The following is a 21,321-nucleotide window of genomic DNA, read 5'->3' on the forward strand; positions in this document are numbered from 1 at the left end:
GTTGTTCCATAGTCACTTGAAGGGCCAAGCTCGGTCTTCTTACAGAACAATACATGCTGTGCTCTCTATGTGAATGCACTTATGGTGAACTTTGAGCTACACATCTGCTACAGAGAAGTAACTCTTATTCCCAATTGGCCATTACTAGCAGAAGATGCAGGGTTCATCCATGCTTTAGCATATTTTTATTAGATATACTTCAGCCTTACAGGCATAATAGATTGGTAGTTACTATTTATACACCTCATTAAAATGCACCCTCAAGTTTTATTATTTCCATTTGGTAAATGAAAGCAGAAGCTCTATATTACAAAAGGTGGTGAATATTTGACTAATATATAGTATATTAACAGCATAATCCTCTTTTTGTTTTTTAACTCCTAACTCACAGCCACAGAAGTGTAAATGAGACTGAACTAGGAATTTCCTTGGGCAATTTTTCTTTTCTGTATGAATTAACCTGAAAGGTCTGGGTGAAATGATTGCTGAAAATTATTGATAACAATCCATCTTTAGGGAATAACTTTTCCCTTCTGAGCTCCGATTTTTCTGGCTCCTTTCAAATATTCTCCCTTGAACTTTGATTAAATGAAATGATGGAGAGGGAGAAGAGAGGGTTAAGCACAAGAGTTTGAATGAGATAGAGCCGCTCATCTGCAAACAGCACTTCTCTCTCTCTCAAACTGATTTACACATACTCTGAGCTGATTATAAGTGATTTATAGAAAACCTGATTCCATGGCCTGTGTTCAAAAGATCAGAGGTTAAATTCACATTTGATGGGTTCTGTAAAACCCCCTCTAACTGGCAGCAAAAATGCCTCAGCTCACTAGGTTGTCTTTGCAAACAAGATGTTTGCCTTAGTGGACTGCCTGGTAAAATATTTTAGATAAATATTACTCCGTGCTTTTATCACATTGATCTTTGTCTTCTGGCACCACGAGTTACAATCTCAGATATAGATTTAACCTCATGATAAGGTTTAGGGTTGCTGATATATTCCTCATTAGCTTTCCTAAGTCCCCAAATTTCTGGAGCCGGTGGTTGAGTGGGATGGGAGTAAGCATATTCAGAGTCTGGTCACCTACCAGCTATAACTCCATCCCACTGCTGAATGAAATTAACAAATAGCACCCACAGCAAAACACTTTGTAGGTCTAAGAATACTTACAGTAGTTGGTAAGTGTCACAGAGTAGACATTAAGGGTCCGTCTGATCCTTGCAACGCTTACTCCTATGGGTAGTACTTAATTATGCAAACAGTCCCAGGAATTCAATGGCACTAATTTTGTAAGTAAGAATTTCAGGATCAGTGCCTATACAAGGTAAAGGCAATGAGTATATATCTAGTTGGAGAGAGATATGTACTAGATAAATTAGGCTTTTTTCAATTTTTGCCCATAATGAAATGCATTTGATATTTTCAGAAACATTAGAACGTGTTTATCACAACATAAAGTCAGGAACAAATACTGACATTTGTTACTTTAAAAACTTTTGGTGGCTCACATAATTGAAAATTTTTGTATGAAATTAAATTACCACAGTATTACTATACAATGGTACTAATACAATAGTTATTTACACAGCAGAAGTGAGGGCTCTTTGGGTCATAGCCAGCAGTATAAACTGAAAAGGCACTAGATGACTGAATAATGTCTATTACTTAGACTAAACCCAGTATCTGCTATGACAATGGAGGCACAACACTTGGCACTGCAAGCAGATGAAGGATCTCAGAGAGACCCAAGAGCTCTCCAGATTGGGCACAGAAAATGTATCTGGGGTTATGGAGGGAGAGGCCCTTTCTATTATTTTAAACAGATTTTATTACAGCAATTTATATACTAGCACCTCAAGTAGCAGTATGATGACAGATGGTTACACAGACTGCTATAACAAAACCACGTGAGCAGTGTTGTTATGCTGATGATCACCTCTTAGACACTACTGAGTCTTCAGATGCTACACATTTTGCTATGTATGTGCTGTGGTTAAAAAACAAAGGAAATTAACATACACAAAACCATATTTGATTACACCTGGGAGCAACAAAACCTACCCAAACCCATGAAACTTCTAACGGGACCTGACACACTGATTGCTGTGCAGCTAGGTCTATGGGTCGCCTGTGGCTTGGCAAACCATTTTTAAGGCAATTGCAGGATTTTTTTAAAGCAGCTACAGAGAGTTTTTTGGCTGTTTTTGTAAGCTACTTCTCTCAACTCAGAAGTCCTAGAAGTTTAAAAATTGTTCAGTCAAGAATGTTTCTGCGGCCTACAGGGTAAAATGAGTGAATAGGACCTAGCCGTGAAAGCCAGTGGTGGTACTCATTTACTCTAAGAAATCCTATTAGTTATCCTAGTTCCTGTCTAGATACTAGGTCATTTTTCAGCTGTTTTAAGGTAATTTTGGATGTTTCATCTGAAAACACAATACATATCTTACTAATTTTGGCCATGACATCAAAGGGTTTCCATGTCAGTGGGGGCATGTATATTATCTCTAACATGCATAGGGAATGTATGTATTATATATAGTGTACGTTTGCGTACTGAGATGAATGATGGGAACTAGGACCCATATTTGATGTACTGTTTCTTTATTTAGTATCTATAATTCTTTAGTACCTATAATTCTTTATCCTGGAAATAGCTTCAGTGTTTCTCTCTGCCCCCTGGAAAATGAAATGCCAACAACCCAGCAGTCAGGATTAAGACTATACAATAGCACACCAGTATGCTATCCAGATAGAAAGGGGGGATAGACGGAGCGGAGAGATTTTAAATTATACACCAACAATCCATTGTATTTTTAATCTTAAAGATTTTTTTCTACCTGTATCGGTTATCAGTATGTCAAGAGCTAGTTTTCTATTTGTACGTACTATAAATATACGTTACCCACATTATTTATGTAAGGCTATTTTGTGCCATTAGGTTTCATGCATGTTCTCTGGGTAATGCCCAAGTAAAGGGATTTTGGGAGGGGAAACATCACTGACATGGAGAAACGGAATCCATTTCTCCAACCCAGACAGGGCCTGGGGCATATGTGCAGCAGCAACAAATGTGTTGCCATAGTAGTCATGGGCTTTTGGTCTACATTCTCCACTCCTCCCTCCCAGCCTCTCATGCTCTTCAGGCAGTTACAGGGTTTGCAGTCAATGGACCTGTGCAGCTTTTTCATTAGGAGCCGCCTGATCCAAAGCCCACTAAAGGCAATAGAAAGTCTCCTGTGGTTTGATGGGCTCTGATCAGGCCCTTACCAGCTGGCAGTTGATGCGTGCTGTGTGGGAATGACATTTTTCCTTTTCCTCAGATGTCCTCTCTGTACTTGTTCACCCATATGATTGTCATGGACAGACAGGATCAGCAGATTGCTTGTATCTCACAGCATTATCTCTCTGACCCTTAGACTGACTTTCAAAAGCATCAGAAAGCAGCAGGGTTTTAATGTCATGAGCTAGCTAAACTGTGCTCGAATTATGTGAGCATCTGCAAGAGAACCTGGGAAGTCAGAGTCATTGCACACAACACCTCAGTAGCTGTGCAGCTGTTAATTTCAGAGCTGGATGAAATTCAAAGTTGGTGTTTCACCATAATTTAACTCAAACTTTTACCATTCTATTTGACATGATTTGCTCCTCCAACTCCCAACCCTACTCCCCAAATTTTCCATGTTGTGAAATATTGGTAAAATGGCAGTTTTTGCATTTAAAAATATGCAGCAAAATATGTGTATTGTATAATCACTTTTGATGAGATGATCCCCTTTTCACCTTAACATGGGCCATGGAATTTGTCTGGCTTCAACTTCCATTCATTGGTTCTTACTACAGCTTTCTCTGCTAGATGAAGCACTATTTTCTCCCCATGGAGGTACATATACACTGTAATCGAGTTATCTCCCAAACTTCTTTTTGATTAAGTAAACAGAGTGACAGTCCAGTTCTGTTTATGCTGGAAGACTTGAGGGTGGACACTTCTTTGCAGTAGCAGAATTTTGCATTGAGAACTTTTATATTCTTCTGATTTGTACGTTATGGGCTATCTTCTGCTCTCAGTTACACCAGTGTCTATCTTCAGTATCTACATTGAAGTCAATGGAGTTTTTCCAGATTCACACCAATGTAACAAAGCAGACTTTGTCCCCAAGCATCTCTGGTACTGGTTAGTTCTGCTTCTACAGGATAAACATCAGGAACTGTTTAAAAAACTTTATGGGATTAACTCAGCCCACTACACGTTATAGTATCAGTGGTTTGGTTCCCTGGTGCAATGAGCCTGCCAAACCTAGAAGGGCAACAATTCCACCTGGGAAACAGATTAAACTGTTTTAGTACTTTATCCTTATTTAGGAATAGTGAAGTTAGGTACAGTGTATTTGGAAGAAGAGCTGTTTTGGCTCACTACAATGCCATTTGATTACTCTGTGTATAATCTAATGATGTTCTGAAACACACAAGACATAGAAGACATCATCATTTTAAAGGCTTACATTAGTAACTAAGTACAACACCACCACCACAAGTGAAAAGAGTATAAGCCACTGGTTCCCATCCTATCATATAAAAGCCACTGACGCTTGCTACATTAACAGAGTTTAGTCTTTGATAGCAAAAATGGTTTGAAGCTGAGAGAAATAGAAGCTGCAGTATCATTAAATACAGAAATGCTTCTTTTACTATTTACTAATATTTGGGGATTTTTTTTTTATTAGGCTCAAACTTAGGTCTAGTCTAAGAGCCACACACAGCACTGATTCCCTGCTCTCCTCTGTGCTGCTCTAACAGCATATTTCTCTTACACACACAAGGGAACTAGGGCTCTGAAGGTCACATTGATAGTTTGTAAATAATTGTTTCCATATGTGGTAGACCATATTTCTCTGATATGTAGGAGGAGCATAAAGGAAACTTTACAGTAAAATGAAAGGGACATGCTTCCAAAATCCAGAAATCATGCTACTTGTGGGAGTCACACAACATCAAGCTAGATCCTCATGCCACCTAAAGTCAGTGCTGATCTGGGGGTCTCACTGGAAAACAAATAGAATATTACAATTGTTCTATTATTGTGTGTGTGTTTACAGCTGTGCCAGCCTGAGTGGGAGGGACAGAATAGCCAGCCAGTTTGCAAATACTGAAAGGTCAAAGTGGTATGGCCAGCTGCCATAATTCTTAGAGTATATCAGGAATTAAAAGTTCTAGAGACTTGTCCCAATGATTACTTACACATAGTTTAGATTAGAACATTGAACTGAGACATAGATTCTATATCTTGTTAATAGTGATGATTATAAAGTGAAAATAGCACTTCTCACTCTTTGACCCCAAGGTAATTGATAATAATTATTTTTATTGATTAGTTATAAAATATTATATCAGTTATGAACAAAAGAGCCTGTTTTTCCCCCACTAACTTACACAATATGCAGTTATTTACCCCTGAATTGAAAATGCTAATTGATGAGAATTCTTCACTCACTTTTGTACCTACTTTGCACATATCTAAACCACCCAGGATGCAAAGCAGCAGAGAACCAAGCACAACACTTTTCTGGGAGAAGGAATTAGAGTTCATAAGCTTTTGGAAAAGCTGTGTTTTAAGGAGAGACTTGAAAGAAGAAAAGGTAGAGTCACAGCATATTGGTTCAATGAGGGGTTCCAAGCATTGGGGGCTGCACTGAAGAAATCCCACAGAAGAAAGTAATAAAATCCTTGGCAATATGAAAACAGGTTGAGATCAAATTAAAAGTGATTTAAGCCTTTTCCCAAAATTCCAGTCAAACCCCAAACCTGGAACTCTCAACTGTTTTTGCCTCTGCATTTCCTGGTGCCCCACAAGAGGGACTGTTCTTGTTGGTTTTGGTCCAGATGAAACCAGGAAGGGATGGAAATCTTGCATGAGGGCCCAGATTTCCAGACAATTGAAATTTAGATAAGGTTGGACAAGTATCCAAACTTTGTACTCATAGAAACCAAAGGGCTATTTATTGAAAATATTTTTCTTGCAGAACTGTAGCTGTACAGTCATAAGTATCTAATGTGTATGTCGGACTCACCTTAAACATCAGCTATGGCTTCCACATACTCTGTTGCAATGTTTCACATGTACAGTCTGTGGCTTCTAGATGTACTTAAGATGGCAATTCTAAGTATATCTGAAAAGCAGAAGAGAAAGTCATGTGAATGTAAAGGATAGGACAGGTCTGTTAAAATCAGAGCAATGTTATGAACTTGTCTGCACATAGTGCAAGTCGGGTACATTTGACAAGTGGTGTAATGCTCACCTATGCACTTCCCAGTTCCTGTTGCACTGGGTTACAGCAGTTTGAGGTACATAGGCAGGGATAGGTTTTGGGGAGAAGTATCCTGGCCACACCCCACCAGCAATGATAAGCAAAAGAGACCCTCTGCCCCCTCAGCAGCACCTGAAGATTCTCCCAGCGCCAGGGTTATCTGCCCTGGGCTAGTTACGCCAGCTTAAGGGGCTGTTTACATTGATAGTGCTCATTCTGTGTCTTCGGCGGGGAGACTCATTAGTTATACCCTTATCCAAATGTTTAAAAATGCTCCTGATAATTACATGTAGCCCCTTTCTGGGGCACCCTGGCCTCCATGAATGGTAGAATCCTCCCTCCTAAATGGTTCTGTGGCCCACCAAAAGACAAGTTGGTCCTGGCCAATCTTCCATCTGCAGCAATAACGGGGCCACTTCTCCTATGGCTGGAACAAGGCCCCTGAAGCTGAGTCACTCCCCCCAAACACTGTGCCTGTTTATGTTCTGTGCACACTAGTGTGGGAAGTCCCAGCCACAGGCAAGCTATCCTGGGCCTGCATGGCAGTTGGTTGCCACACTATGTTAACCAGGTCCCTGACCTAGTAACTACTTCTCCCACACCCAGGCATGGCTCCCAGAGGCTCACAGCACTTAGGTTAGACAGACATTGGTGTTCATAAGGGTTCTTCTCCTTCCAGGAGCCTCCTAATAAGCTCCCTGATAAGTGCTGCCAAATAAACATGTCCCTTGGCCATTTATTCCAGCTGCTGCTTCCAAGGAGCTGTGGGAGCCAGTTCCCTTAGGCCCCCCAAATAGCAGGAGGAGGAAGGGGAAGAGTTCCTGCAAAATCTGCTGGTTTAAATTCACTCAAATTTCTGCAAACCTTCTCAGCATATTCTCTTTTCACTCATAAGGAAGTTCACTCTAAATCTGGGTTTGCTCTAAACCCAGACAACAGAAATGACGTAAAGCAAATCCAATTCAATGGATGGTTTCACTGAGAAATCAAGTTTTGCTGCTGTCTCCCTCCAACCAGCCCTTCTTTTCTAAATGTAACCAAATAAAAACAGGCCAGCTCCCCACTTGCCTTCTGGAGGACATTGCACTTGTTTGCATTCTACACCTTCTGCCCTCCAGGATCTTTAGGGTTAACAGCCTGGCCCCCTACTTCCTCTCCATCAGCTCTTCACAAAGCAGCCATTTGACTCACTTCCCTCAGCCTTCTTCCTCACATGGAGAAAGTAAGCTGCCTCCCTCCTTAAATCTTCCTGGGGAGACGGCCACAAAAGTTTTTCCAGTCCTGCTGCTCTCTGCTACACTATAAAACAGTGTGACTGCAAAGCTGCCAGTGGGCTATTGGGGAAACCACACTCTCAGGGATTCCAGGTTTCTTTATCTGCCTAGGTATTTCTACCACACACATCACTCTACGAGCTAGATTTTTAAAGGTATTTAGGCATCGAAACATGCAGATAGGTACCTTATGGAATTTTCAAATGTGCTTAGCTGTCTAACTCCCATTAGTGCGTGCTTTTGAAAAAAGCCACTTGGCTCTTATCTGCATCATTAGGCACCTAAATATGTTCAAAAATCTGTCCCTAAGTGTCTTCCAAAGATTACATAAGTAAATAAGCAGATCCTTGAAACTTTTGCACAGCTCTACAGTTAATGAGACATAGCAAATACTTTAAGATGATTGTGTTGGTACAAAAAAGCAAAATATAAAATATTAATTGAGCATAAAGGGTTAGGAAATAAACAATCCTGAACTCCTATATTTTGTGTATTACTAACCACAGCACACATCCAAGGGTTTTCCAAGCTCTCTTTTTCATAGCAGGTAACAACATCATAAAGACACAATCAAGGAACACAAAGGTTTTACATGCAGATGATGTGCTCTTTGAAGAGATCGGAATATGTTCCTGAGATGGGAAAACCTTGTCAGCAGAATGCAAAGTCATGTGGATTAAATAAATCATGGTTTGTCTTTAGTGAGTGTGGTCTGGGTTTCCATTGAGCCCAGAAGGAAAGATCAACACAAATCTCAAAAGTAACATGAACTTTACTTGGTCTCTGCTCAGCCATAGCTAATACCAGTAATGGCACACCAGACTGTGCAGTCATTCCATTATTCAATAACTAATTTAAAGGTAACCAAGAACACCCAAGTAAAAACTCTAAGCCAGAAATATAGTTGGTAGATATTTTAGTAAAACACTGTCTTCCAGCCAACAAGTGCTCAAGCCAGAAAGTTTGTATCCAGATCTAACTTCCTAAAGGAATGGGGACTTTGGACCCATTCCTAATATTCAGGATTAAGGATTCCATGAAAAGAAAGTCCTCTGGGTCCCCAATGACCTCCCAAAAAATGTGTGTCTACAACTAGCTTAACTATTGTTACGTCTCTGATTAAATTCCCCAGAAGATGCATCATTCTCTGAACATGAAAATCGCACCAGCTCTGGCTCTGGAAGGATTGTGACTTTTCATCAGTCACTGAAAAAAATCATTCTGACATTGTCAGATGTGAAAAGCTTCCCTTGATTTATATGCACATGTATATGTATTTTTCTAGTACAGATTCTGTATGTTTTCTTTAAAAATAAAAAATAAAGAGATTCTACAAAATATATCATTTTCCTGCTGTTTCTCGGGCAATTTACATTAAGTGTAGGATACTAATATACTGAAACTAAACATTGCGCTGAGTCGAGACATTTGTAGCAAAGTGAGTAAAGTAAAGCAAAGCACAGAATCTGCCCCATTATCCAGTGCTGTGAATTGGCTCCGAATGTAACTGTGTGTCATTTTTAGATCTCACTCCCTCTTTCTCTCATTACAAATGAAATTTTAGCAACTGTTTTTATTTTAAAACCTGGCTCAGATTGGGCCAGTATGTCTCTAAAATTGCTGTCTTCTTTACTAGAATCTCAACTTTCTTTTTTTTTTTTTTAAATCAACTCTCTAGAGAAGAAACTTGCATCACATTTTTTGAGGTTAACAAAAGTGACTGCCTGAGTCTGGAACAATAACTCAGAGGTGTAAACTGCCCTATATATACACAGCACAGCTAAGGGTTAACTCAGATGCCCAGTGATGATTCTTTAAATGTCAACATTGTTAATTATTTTATTTTTCATGTATGAAAGCAACAGGAGTGTCGCAGATTTGTAGTTTTCAGTGAGTGGTGTCTCATTTTGCTGTCACTAGTCAGTAGCAGTTATTATATACTGTAGCTGGGGAATCTTTAGACAAAAAGCTTTTTTCCCCCCTGGAAGATGCTAACTTGTCAAAACTAAACTGTTCACAAGAAAGGGTCAGTTTCCACAAGATATTTGGTTAAAAAAATGTTTGGAATTTTTTTAAATGGTTGAAATGTTTTGTTTTGACATTTTCTACAAGAAAAATTCTGGGTCCCCCCCCCGCCAATTTGGAAATGGGATTGCTTTAAAATGTAAGCAAATTATAGTAAAAAATAAAATAAAATAAAAAGGCCAAAAGGAAAAAAAAGTTTCAAAAAATTGAAATGATACATTTGGTTTGTCTGAACTGAAATCTCTTTTTTGACTGTTGGTTCATGAACCTTTTCAGTTTTTGACCAAATTCAGAATGGGAAAAAAGTTTTCAAAAATCTCAAAAAAATTTCCTGGAAGGAGAAAACTGTTTCTTGCGTACCTCTCGAAGATACTGATACTTAATTTTGTTAGTCAAGGCAATCCTAATTCCAGGAGCCTAGGGGAGTCCCAGGTATATTTGAGTCCCACCCAGGGAAGCTAAGCTCCAGGCAGCAGCATTTCACTTTCACATGGGCAGAGTTTATTTTAGGGCTGGGACTTGAAAGAATATCACTTTTTTTTCATTCCAATTCAACCCATTTTGGAAGCATGCGCTGCCCCCCTTTCATGATACTCTGACTTCTCTCTCTTGCTGGCTGATATCAAGTGTGCATTTGTGAGCACTGCAGCAGAAAGGTCTACAAAGCTTCCATTAAAAACACCTAGGACCATTAATGTGGTTTCAGTGGGTCTACATCTTTTCTGTACTAGTCTACACAGTTTCTATACTGCACACATCACTGTCTCTTTCAGCAGTGGATAAAACAATGTGAGTATCATGTGTTAGGTCAGAATTTGATCCTTATTGTCCAAACCATGACCCAAGTTTTCTTGTCAAGCACTGAAGATGATTCTGACATCATGTTACATTTGGCTTAATTCATTTAAGAGACACTGATGAGCGAAGCATTGAAAAGACAACAAATTCCTGCATTTTGAGGACTCTGAGTGCAGCCCTATTGACAGGTTTCAGTAGGATGGCTAAGGTGTAAGTGAGAGACAATATGACCCATTCAGATTGGCTAATTTAGAATATGAAGTTTTAGGGCTCAATTCTCCCCAGATCAAACTTTCAGCAAGTGGTGTTGGAAGATAATCCCTTCCCTCCCAAAGCTTGGCTCCCACTGAGCCTACTCCTGATTCCAAAGGCAGAATTGCCCCTTGGCTATACCATGTCTACCAAATATCATCTGTAAGCTATTCCTTCTTCTCCTTTATTGCTTAGACTGATCCTCTGCTTCCTCCTGCCCCAATAATCTCAGGAAAATAAAGCTGTGCAAACAAATGCCTACCACATATAAAAATTGGTTGGGGGTGGGGTGGGGGAGAAGAGTTAAAAAAAAAAACCACAACCTTTTGCCACTTTTACTAAAGCACAAATCCTGTCTCCAGCTTCCAGCACAAGTAACTCCACTGGACGTTGGGAAATTCTGCACCCTCCCTGCAGGCGTTGGAATGGCAGCAGGCCATTCAATGTCTATTACTCCAGGCTAAGGTTAGAGTAGCTTCCAGAGTGGGGAAGGGATCAGATGATCCTCAGAAGAGGAGCTCCTCCTGCCCTGCCTCTCCGCATGTCTGCCTCACCACAGGTGGCCAAACAAGAAGCCTTTGCAAGACAGGACTCCACACATGGAAGGCATCTCCTGCCCTGATGTTCCCAATCTATTTCCCCTTATGAAAAATCCTGCACTGGATTTGCACATATATACCAAACATATTACAGTTGCACTCCCAGCTTGGATCTTATTCCACAAAAAATATTGGCTTTCACTCCACTAGACCAGAGATTCATAGACAAGGTAGAACCCAAAAAAGGCTTTTCCAACTTCGGTTTTGTGCACCTAGGCCTGAACTATTAAGCCTCGTCTCAGTGTAGTTTTTGCTTTTCTAGCTGACAAAAGGAATGGAGTTATGTTTGGAATGTCAACATTTTTACCATGCAATTAATTGTTATTTTTATTACCATTGTGCCTAAGAGCACCAGTCATGAATCAGAACACCATTGTGCTAGCCTCTGTACAAACAGAACAAAAAAGTTGTTCCCTGCTACTGAAACAGTGTGTGCGCATGGGGAGGGGTGGGGAAGGGGGGGAGAATTGCAGTTTCTGGATCATGTGTGACAGTCAATGAAAATTGCACTTCACACACTGGGAAAAAATTGTGAAATGCAAAAATTAGGACTTTCACCAAATGGCGGGAGAATACTTCAAAGTCTCCGATCTGTTGGTCAGGCAGAAAGTTAAAACAGCACCGATTGTTACAAAAGCAAACTGCAACCGAGGGTTGTTGAATTAGCACAGAGGAGAGGTTTCATTGTCCCACACTTGGATAATGCCAAGGATTTTGTTTGTTTGTTTTTAGGGAGTGTTTTGCAGTCATCTAGACAAGGACATATGCTCAGCTGGAGAGTCTTTGGTTCAGCCTACAAAATTTCATTATGCTGGAACATAGATCCAATTCTTTCCCCCGCATTAATTCTCCAACCCACTCATGGTTGTCCACATATCTCACTTACAGAACTGGGTGAAAGTGGTCCTAAAATGTAGAGACAAACTGGCGGCTGCTCAGCTTGATGGGGAGCAGAAGCCAGGACCACAACCTTCTGTGGGTTTACACAATTCACTAGGCAAAAGACTTTTGTGGTTAACAGAACCCAGAACAGTTATAAAATAATTACAGTTATGAATAAGATAGTGTTAATTACCAGATCTGTGGCTGCCTTTATATGTTTATAATAGGCACTGTCTTACCTTTTAATCTCTGTTGCAAAACTGTCAACTACCAGTTTTTTGGGGGGAGGGAGGGATTTGTTTTTTTAAACACACTTTTGGACTGAAATTATTTCTCTTTTTAAGAGTTCACTGGAATTTTTCAGTGTTGTCTATTGAAGTCATTCAGAAAATGGGTCAGATTTGAGAAACATTCATAGTTTAATCTAATTCTATTCCAGTTCTTTGGAGGATAAGTACAGTGGGATTCAGTTTTAATGATCATCTTTTCTCATATCTCTATATGGACCAAATATTAGGCTCCAATCTTGCATTGCAAATCGCCATATCAGATCACTGTTCCTCTATGGAGCCCAGATGATTTCTCAATCCAGAGTTGTAGTCTGGCTTTCTTAAAGCCATTTTCCTTTTGGTGCTGATGTATTTGCCCACTCATTCACAGTGAGGATTTGGGCCCCATCTTGCAAAGATTTATATCATGAATAAACTTTCAACACATGAGAAATCACATCTAACTCAACAGGACTACTCATGTTCTTAAAGGACAACACATGCATAAGTCTTTGCAGCATTGGGATCTTGGCTTTTCTTTCTAAATCAGAAGTGCATCTTCAACCTTTCAGAATCCCATTTGGTTCTAAAGAATACATTATATGGATGAATGCTAGTCACTGTCCATTATAATTTGATTTATTGGTTATGGCACTACAATTTCTCGATGATCTCATTTTGTCCTGGCAAGATAGAAGTTTTGCTCCTTTTCTTAAGAAATTTATAGAATCATAGAAATGTAGGGCTGGAAGGGACCTCAAGAGGTCACGTATTCCAGATGAGGCAGGACCAAGTCAACCTAAAATGTCCCTGGCAGGTATTTGTCCAACCTGTTCTTTAAAAGCTCAAACAATGGGATTCTACAACCTCCCTTTGGAAGCCTATTCCAGTACTTAACTACCCTTATAGTTAGAAAGGGTTTCATTGTTTTGTGGCTCTACATAGAATGATCATCTGGCTAGAATGATCAAAATGGGGGGTCTACACACTGATCCTTGGGATATGATTCCAGTGCATTAGTAAAGCCAAAACAATCATAACAAGTTAAAACTGAGACAGTGGTTCTGATTGTGCAATTCAGTCCAGGCCCTTTATGCAATTCAAGTGGTATAAATGATCCAAAACCCAGGCAGCTCTCCCCAGCAGGGAATTCCTATGGTACAAAACAGTTCCCATGGTAGACTGTAACAGCCTTATGCCACACCCTGCTGTGGGAACATGTTGGGGTAGGGCTGAGGGCAGTTCGGAATCCAGCCCAATAGTCTCTCACAATGCTGATACTGTGTTACTTAACCATGAATAAACTGATGGACTAACTTGCAAACGTCATTATTTTTACTTGAAATCTTGGAAAACCATGGGGCCAGCTTGTCAAAAGTGCTCAGCTCCCATTTCAGCAACAAAATAAGTGGCCAGGTTTTCAAGAGTGTCCACAATTAGCAGCTTCCATTGAGTCAATGCTGGAAGCAGAGCATTTTGAAACTCAGGATACTTTATTTCAGTGCCTGCCCAGGAGCTGGGCTCTTCTGAAAGTCTAGCCCATTATTTACATTCCTAAATGGGAGCTGTTGGTTGCTGAGCTCAGTTGAAAGTCTGACCCATAACATACACTTAAATCAGGAGGGAAGAAATGTGTTTTAAGTTAACTTTACATATAATTTTATATGGCTAACGTTACTTTTCCTAATTTTCCGATTCCATAACTTTGGGTAGAGATGTTGTAATCAAATTCTTATCTACACATAAGGTAAATGCAGGAACACTTTCACAAGATACAATCATTTCCAAATTGTCATCAGTTTTTAGTGCGACTGCCAGTTTCACTAGCTTTAGATCTGGCTGTGTTTCTCTCATGTCCTTGAATATTCCTGGATGAAGTTAGTGTTAAGTCTCTCCAGAAATTTACTTTCCTGTTATCAATGGAAACTAAGTCCAAAATAATCATTGCTGAGCCTGTAGTTATAACTCTATACCTGTTTATATTTGTAGTAACTTGAGTTAAGAAAACAAAATATCTTCAGCAGGGGAAAATGGTACCTGGTTGAGAAGTGAACAAAAACAGGACTTGAGTCATCCAGGCACTAAGAACTGAAAGAGGAAGTGAGGTTCCTCAAACATCCAGGAGATATTGAGAGAAAACACTCCCTTGCAATGTCTTCTCTTCATATATTGATGTGAAAAGAGCAACTTCCAGCAAAGATCAGTTTAGCACAACTTCATGACCTTGGCTCACTTAAGTGAGCTGTTGCTTTAGTTGCTGCTAGCGCTGACTATGAGGTTCCAGGTAGGAGTTTCAGCTGAAGTAACACACAATGCTGAAGTAACTCACATACTTCAAGGGCACCTACACTGGCATTTTTACCCACTGTGTTTGTTTGGCACCAGCAGAATGGTGAGAAAAATTCTAGTATTGACCAGGCTGTTGAGTCCAGCCTTGAGATGGAAATGGAGGTTGTGACGGGTTCAGTCAGAGACCCCCTTGGGACTGTCACCTGACATGTTGGAATTACCTCTGAGCCCGTTTTCCCTGCCAGCTTGGGACTCCAGAACCCTGCCTTGTTGCGCCAGACATGCTAGCCTGCTGCAACACAGACCCAGGTCTGGTCCACGCCCGCAAAGCTGCAGACTTAACTGAAAAGAGCTTAGCAGGTTACCTCTCCAGCACCCAGACACCCAGTTCCCAGTGGGATCCAAGCCCCAAATAAATCTGTTTTCCCCTGTATAAAGCTTATACAGGGTAAACTCATAAATTGTCCGCCCCCTATAACACTGAGAGATATGCACAGCTGTTTGCTCCCCCAGTATTAATCACTTACTCTGGGTTCATTAATAAACAAAAGTGATTTTATGAAGTATAAAAAGTAGGATTTAAGTAGTTTCAAGTAATAACAGACCAAACCAAGTACATCACCAAGCAAAATAAAGAAAAAAAAACACGCAAGTCTAAGCCTGACACATTAAGACTTGTATAAGTAGGGGCATTGCCAGCAGATCGAGGAATGTGATCATTCCCCTCTATTCAACATTGGTGAGGCCTCATATGGAGTACTGTGTCCAGTTTTGGGCCCACACTACAAGAAGGATGTGGAAAAACTGGAAAGAGTCCAGTGGAGGGCAACAAAAATGATTAGGGGGCTGGAGCACATGACTTATGAGGAGAGGCTGGGGGAACTGGGATTATTTAGTCTGCAGAAGTGGGGGGGGTTTGATAGCAGCCTCCAACTACCTGAAGGGGGGTTCCAAAGAAGATGGAGCTAGGCTGTTTTCAGTCGTGGCAGATGACAGAACAAGGAGCAATGCTCTGAAGTTGCAGGGGGGGAGGTTTAGGTTGGATATTAGGAAAAACTTTTTCACTAGGAGGGTGGTGAAGCACTGGAATGGGTTACCTGGGGAGGTGGTGGAATCTCCTTCCTTAGAGGTTTTTAAGACCCGGCTTGACAAAGCCCTGGCTGGGATGATTTAGTTGGGGATTGGTCCTGCTTTGAGCAGGGGGTTGGACTAGATGACCTCCGGAGGTCCCTTCCAACCCTGATACTCTATGATCCTATGAAACTGATTACAGGTAACATCTCACCCTCAGAGATGTTCCAATAAGCTTCTTTCACAGACTAGACTCCTTCCTAGTCTGGACCCAATCCTTTCCCCTGGTGCAGCCCTTGTTAGCTCTAGCAGCCATCTTAGGTGGTAAGCAGGGGCTGTCTCATGACTGGAATCCCTCTCTGACCTGCTCCACCCCCTTTTATAGCTTTGGCACAAGGTGGGAATATTTTGTCTCTTCGGTCCCCACTCCTCCTTCTGAATGGAAAAGTACCAGATTTAAGATAGATTTCATCATCAGGTGACATGGTCACATGTCCCTGTGGGACCTCATTCTTCATTACCCATGGGCTGGCCCACATGTACACAGGAAGGCTTGCAGGTAAATAAACCATTTAGAACCAATTGTCCTAGTCAATGGGAGCCATCAGGATTCTAAACCACCATTTATGGCCCACACTTTGCATAATTACAATAGGCCCTCAGAGTTATACTTCATATTTCTAGCTTCAGATACAAGAATGATACATGCATAAAAATAGGATGAACACACTCAGTAGATTATAAGCTTTGTAATGATACCTTACAAGAGACCTTTTGCATAAAGCATACTCCAGTTACATTATATTCACATTCATACACATATTTTCATAAAGCATATGGAGTGCAATGTCACAGAGGGAATCCACTGATAAGTTAAGCAAACAGGAGACCAAGTGGCATAAAGGATGCTTAACAAAAGCTGGCCAGTTCTAAGATTCAACAGGCTTGGAAAATGAAGACTGGACCTTCTCCTCAGCTACTAACAACATTGCAGAGCTCTTGGAATAAAGTAACCCTTTGATCTTTGTAAGCAGATTGAATTGGAGAGCAGCTCAGCCCTGAGCCATCTCTGTTGCTTCACCCGTCCATGCCCATGGCAGCTCCCTCTCCCCTTCTGAAGCAGGCAGGCCAGGCTGCTCCTTCTTCCCCAGCACACTCCCACATCAGCCTCAGGGGCTGATCAGAGTGCTGTGTGTGCATAGAGTAGTTCAGGAAAGGCTTAGTAGGTATATGGTGGGTTGTGTTGTGGTGTTGGGGAAGCAGGAGTCAGAGAATGAAAGGCAAGGGAGAGAGGTCAGAAAGGAAAAGTAAGGGTAGAAGGGAGAAATGGATTGATCTGTAGGGGAGAAAAATGAATGGGAAAAAGAGAGAAGGCAGGGGACAGAAAACAGCCATCCAGGTAGCAAATGTAAATGATGAGGAAGCAAACTCAGGCCTTCTGCAAGGCAGTGCAGAGCTCTATTAGTAGTTTTCTGGAGCAGCCCATTTCATAAACCTTCTAAAGCATGAATTCTCTCCAGGAATCTGGTTCAGATAACAAGCCAACCTACTCAATTTATTAGCAGGCGATTAAAATCCTTCCCTCCATCTTCCTGGCCATCTGCTAAGATGCCCCAACGGTGTGAGTTAGCTTCTGTCTGGGAGTTGACCTGGGATATATTTTACAAAACTCTTCCTTGTTCTCACAGATTTCACTGAATCTTTGTGATGTGCAGCACAGTGCACGCTGGGTTCTCTGCACATCATCAGGGTGCCTAGGAGCCCCACTCATGGCCCAATTGCTATAGGAGTCAAATGTAAACAATTTTTTAAAATCCCAAAATATTCTGAGGAAGGGACTTCCTCAATAAGAGTTAGGTGCCTAAATACCTCTGAGGAGCTGGGCCTGGGGCTTTCAAGATAGTGGAGCTAGGCAGAACCCCCCCCAATAATTTTGCCTGGCTGTCTAATTATTTCCTTTAGAAATATTTTAGGTGTATGGTGTTCTCTCTTGAGTTCTAATTTCAGCAAAAGCATTGTATTTATGGATGAGGAAAAGCAATTTTCAGAATAAACGGAACATTCACATTGAAGTGTTCAATAACACACAAAGTTAGTTTCCAGTCACAGCAGCTACAGATGTCACAGGCTCATAAAAATGATTAGAAAGAGTAAAAATGTACAGCGGAACAAATCTCTATACATTTAGAGCTACTGGATACATTCACATTTTTTCCTTTGAATAGGTGGAAGTTTGTGAGAGGAACAGTAGCTTAGCATAGTAGCATAGGCCCTGATTGCTCAAACACAGTAGAAAGTGGCAGTGCTGGGATCCGTTTCTGGTCCCTCATTCAGGGCTGCCTGAGCCTGGTACAAGTTAATAGCATAGGTGAGGGATGCCCCGGTGCAGCCTTGTCATAAGATCCCCTAGAGATTTAACTTAGCTCCGCACCACATCCCCTCACCTCCCTATCCCACCCACACCCGTTCTAGAACACCCCCAACATACCCCACTCCTTACACTTACACTCTGGAGTGGGGAAGCAAGTGGTTCTGGCAAAACATACAAGAGAAATTCTCTACTGGCTCTCACCAGAAGCTTTAAGGCCACTTTAAGCTACTTCAGTGATACAGAGTGGCCTTAGCGGATTGGAGAACGTAGCCCTATATATTTACATTGGCAGCAATAAAAACCCAGTTAAAACTTTAAAGTACAGTGCAGAAACTATTTCTGTTGTGTATTAGCAATGTGTGAACATGTTTGGATAAAATAAGATCTAGCACAAAACTTGAACCAAACCTGAACTTTTGAGGTTTGAAAATGTTTTCAGCTTTCATTTTTAAAACTTCATACGTCTCTATACTCTCTGGGTTCAGCAAGATAGGCAGCAGCCATACTCAGATATCATGCAAGAGACTATCACCACAAGATTTACAACTATTTCTAGACAAATAGGGTTGGATGTTAGCTCTGCACTGGAGCTAGACAGGCCATTTTCAGTAAGCAATTTATTCAACAAACAATCTTTTTCTGTAGAGAATTATCAGCAGATAGGTCATGATTTACACATTTGTTCAGTATTCAGAATTATTTAACACATTTTTATGTGAGCAAATTTCAGCTTGGAGATTACTACTGTTTCAGCTATTTGCTATTTAGGCTGTCACCTCAGGTTTTTCAGCTCAGTGATTAGAAAAAAAATATTTGTGAGTATGTTATTTATTCAAGCCCTTCTCCTGTTTACAAGAGTTTCACTTACCCAGTTTTCAACCTGTCCCACTCTGAACTTTGAGTTTCATCAATAGTATTATAGTGAAACAGTTTAAAGCAAGTAGGGCTTGTATATGGGCTACAGAAGCCTAGTTTCATCACTGAACAATTTTTCTTTTTCCCCTCCAGGCTAATGTTTGGCTCTCTCTTTTTGAAGGTTACCTGAAAACACAGAAGCTTAAGAAGCATGTTCTTAGAGAGCAAAATCCTATCCCTCCCAATCAGTGGGAGTTTTGCCATTGACTTTAAATGAACCAAAATGTCCACTTTATTTTTATTAATGGCCAAGGGTTAAAATGACTGCTTACTAGGACAATTTGTTTGGCTGCTGAAATGTACGTGTTTAAACTATTACATAAAATAATTACAACATTGTAATCTTTGGGGGGCAGGGTTTGTCTTTCTCTTACTTGTTTGAAGAGTGCTTAGCAGAATGTAGCCCTGCCATGGTGAGCTTCTAAGTGCTACCCCAGCACCATCAATTGTTCAGGTTTTTGTTTTGTTTTGTTTTTGGGGGGCGGGGTGAAAGGGAGGAGGAGGAGGAAGTGGTGTAAAGCACCTTTGTAAGGAAACCTGTACACTGCAGAAGCAGTATGAACCTGTATCTTTGTTCTGGCTTTTAAACATCCCCATGCTTGGCCAGCACCTCTTCCCCATCCCCTGTACATCCTGTTCTTGTTAATATTCGGAATCATTTATGCAGCACCAGCTCATGGAGAGGGTATATTGACATAATACCATACTCCTAACCCCTTTCCAGACCCAATAATGCTCCTCTGTGATTCACATACTAGAGGGCCTACAGAAAAGTCTTCCCATGCCTCAAAGTAGCCAGGTTGGGGACAAATGTGTAATTTGAGTACCTAAAATGGGAAGTGGGTACTGAGCTCTTGAGTACCTGGCCCAAAATGCTCACATTAGTGACTTTTCTTCAGGATGTCAGGCTAGAACCATATGCACAGGCTTTGGCTTGTTTCCTAAACCTTCATAAAGAAATATAGCATGACTCAGTGAGGAAGGTTGTTTTTAATTTGTAAAACCTAGGGATTTACATGGTCTCTAGCCTACCATCACCATCTTGGAACACTTCCTCATGCAAAGAATGGCCCTGCAATGCAGCCCACCCTCAGTTCCCTTTCTCAGGGCTCCTCACAAATATTTCTCCAACACTCTCATAGGCTAATAACATCCATAGCACAGAGATACTTATTAATATGGATACTTCAAATCACAAGTGTTAAATGCCATAACTCAAAAGGTTCTAGCTCCACCACCTTCTGTGAGTGCAGCTTCCCCATTAGTCTCAACCTTCCTTCAGATTGGAGCATTCTCAAGCTTCCCTCCACAGTCCCCCACTAGACTTAAAAACTCAAGAGAAGCAACAACATAAACAATGGCCAGCCACCTACCCTAGGCTTAATAAGAGTCTCAGAGGCCTCCTGGGTTCCTGCCAGCTCCCTGCCAATTACTCAGGGCAGAGATCATAAGGGTATGCCTACAGGCCTTCCTCTGGATCCAGCATTTCCACTTCTAGCTAGTCAGACCTGTCTCCCATCCCATTGTCTCCTAGAAAGGAACTACAAAACTTTACACAGTTTTGCTCTAACTGAGCAGGGCTCTTCCTTTTAAGCCCCTCCCTGGAAACTTACCCCCAGCTCCAGGTGTCTCAGTTTGGGCAAAGTAACATTCCTCCTTCCTGATTCCCAAGCTTCATTATCTCCTGAACCCAGGTGCTACCCCATCCCTAACCAGAGTGCACCTGTTCAGTCACGGGAGCTCTGAGACCTTCTTCCTTAAAGGGGCTCTGTCAGCCCCCTCAGCATAATATCTGAGCACCTCATCAACAGTAATTAAGTTAGCCTTCCAGCAGCCCCTAAAGTGGAAGAATCCGTATTGCCAAGTCCAGGAATTCAAAAATCATGAGTCAGGCCTCCAAAAATGATGAGATTTTAAAAATAATAAATTGGTGACTCTTTTTTGCTTGTCTTCTGGTTTCTGAGCCTGCAGATTCATGTTTGCTTCTCTGCAACTGTGAGGGTTAGAAATTCACTTTAGAAAAACCCCTCAGATTCTCACACACTCACCTGATTCCAGGATCTGGGCCTTAGGGGCAAAGCACCAGGAACTGTGAGAGACATGATACAGTCAGAGCTGGCAATACTGAATGCTCATATTATAGATGGAGAACCTGCTGCCCTAATGGATCTTGCAGAGGACATTGGCCAGAATGTACTGAGTCTGGTTTAAGCCACCAGCCACAGAAAAGTGCATGGGCTTTGTGTTTGCATCACATGAGCTATGATTTCTCT

General features: G+C 41.1%; 1 long non-coding RNA gene across 2 annotated transcripts; it reads right to left on the minus strand.

The window, feature by feature from the left end:
• Window positions 1–303: 303 nt before the first annotated feature.
• LOC120409433 lies at window positions 304–20,592 on the minus strand. Of its 2 annotated transcripts, none has more exons than XR_005601296.1 (3): window positions 20,422–20,592; window positions 6,067–6,165; window positions 304–4,185 (listed from the first exon to the last, which is right to left on the minus strand). It is a non-coding gene; the product is annotated as an uncharacterized LOC120409433 (long non-coding RNA). The 2 variants fall into 2 exon arrangements; XR_005601295.1 differs by having other exon boundaries at window positions 304–4,316.
• Window positions 20,593–21,321: the final 729 nt, after the last annotated feature.

This window comes from Mauremys reevesii, linkage group 7 (genome assembly GCF_016161935.1).
Source record: "Mauremys reevesii isolate NIE-2019 linkage group 7, ASM1616193v1, whole genome shotgun sequence".
NCBI lineage: Eukaryota > Metazoa > Chordata > Testudines > Geoemydidae > Mauremys > Mauremys reevesii.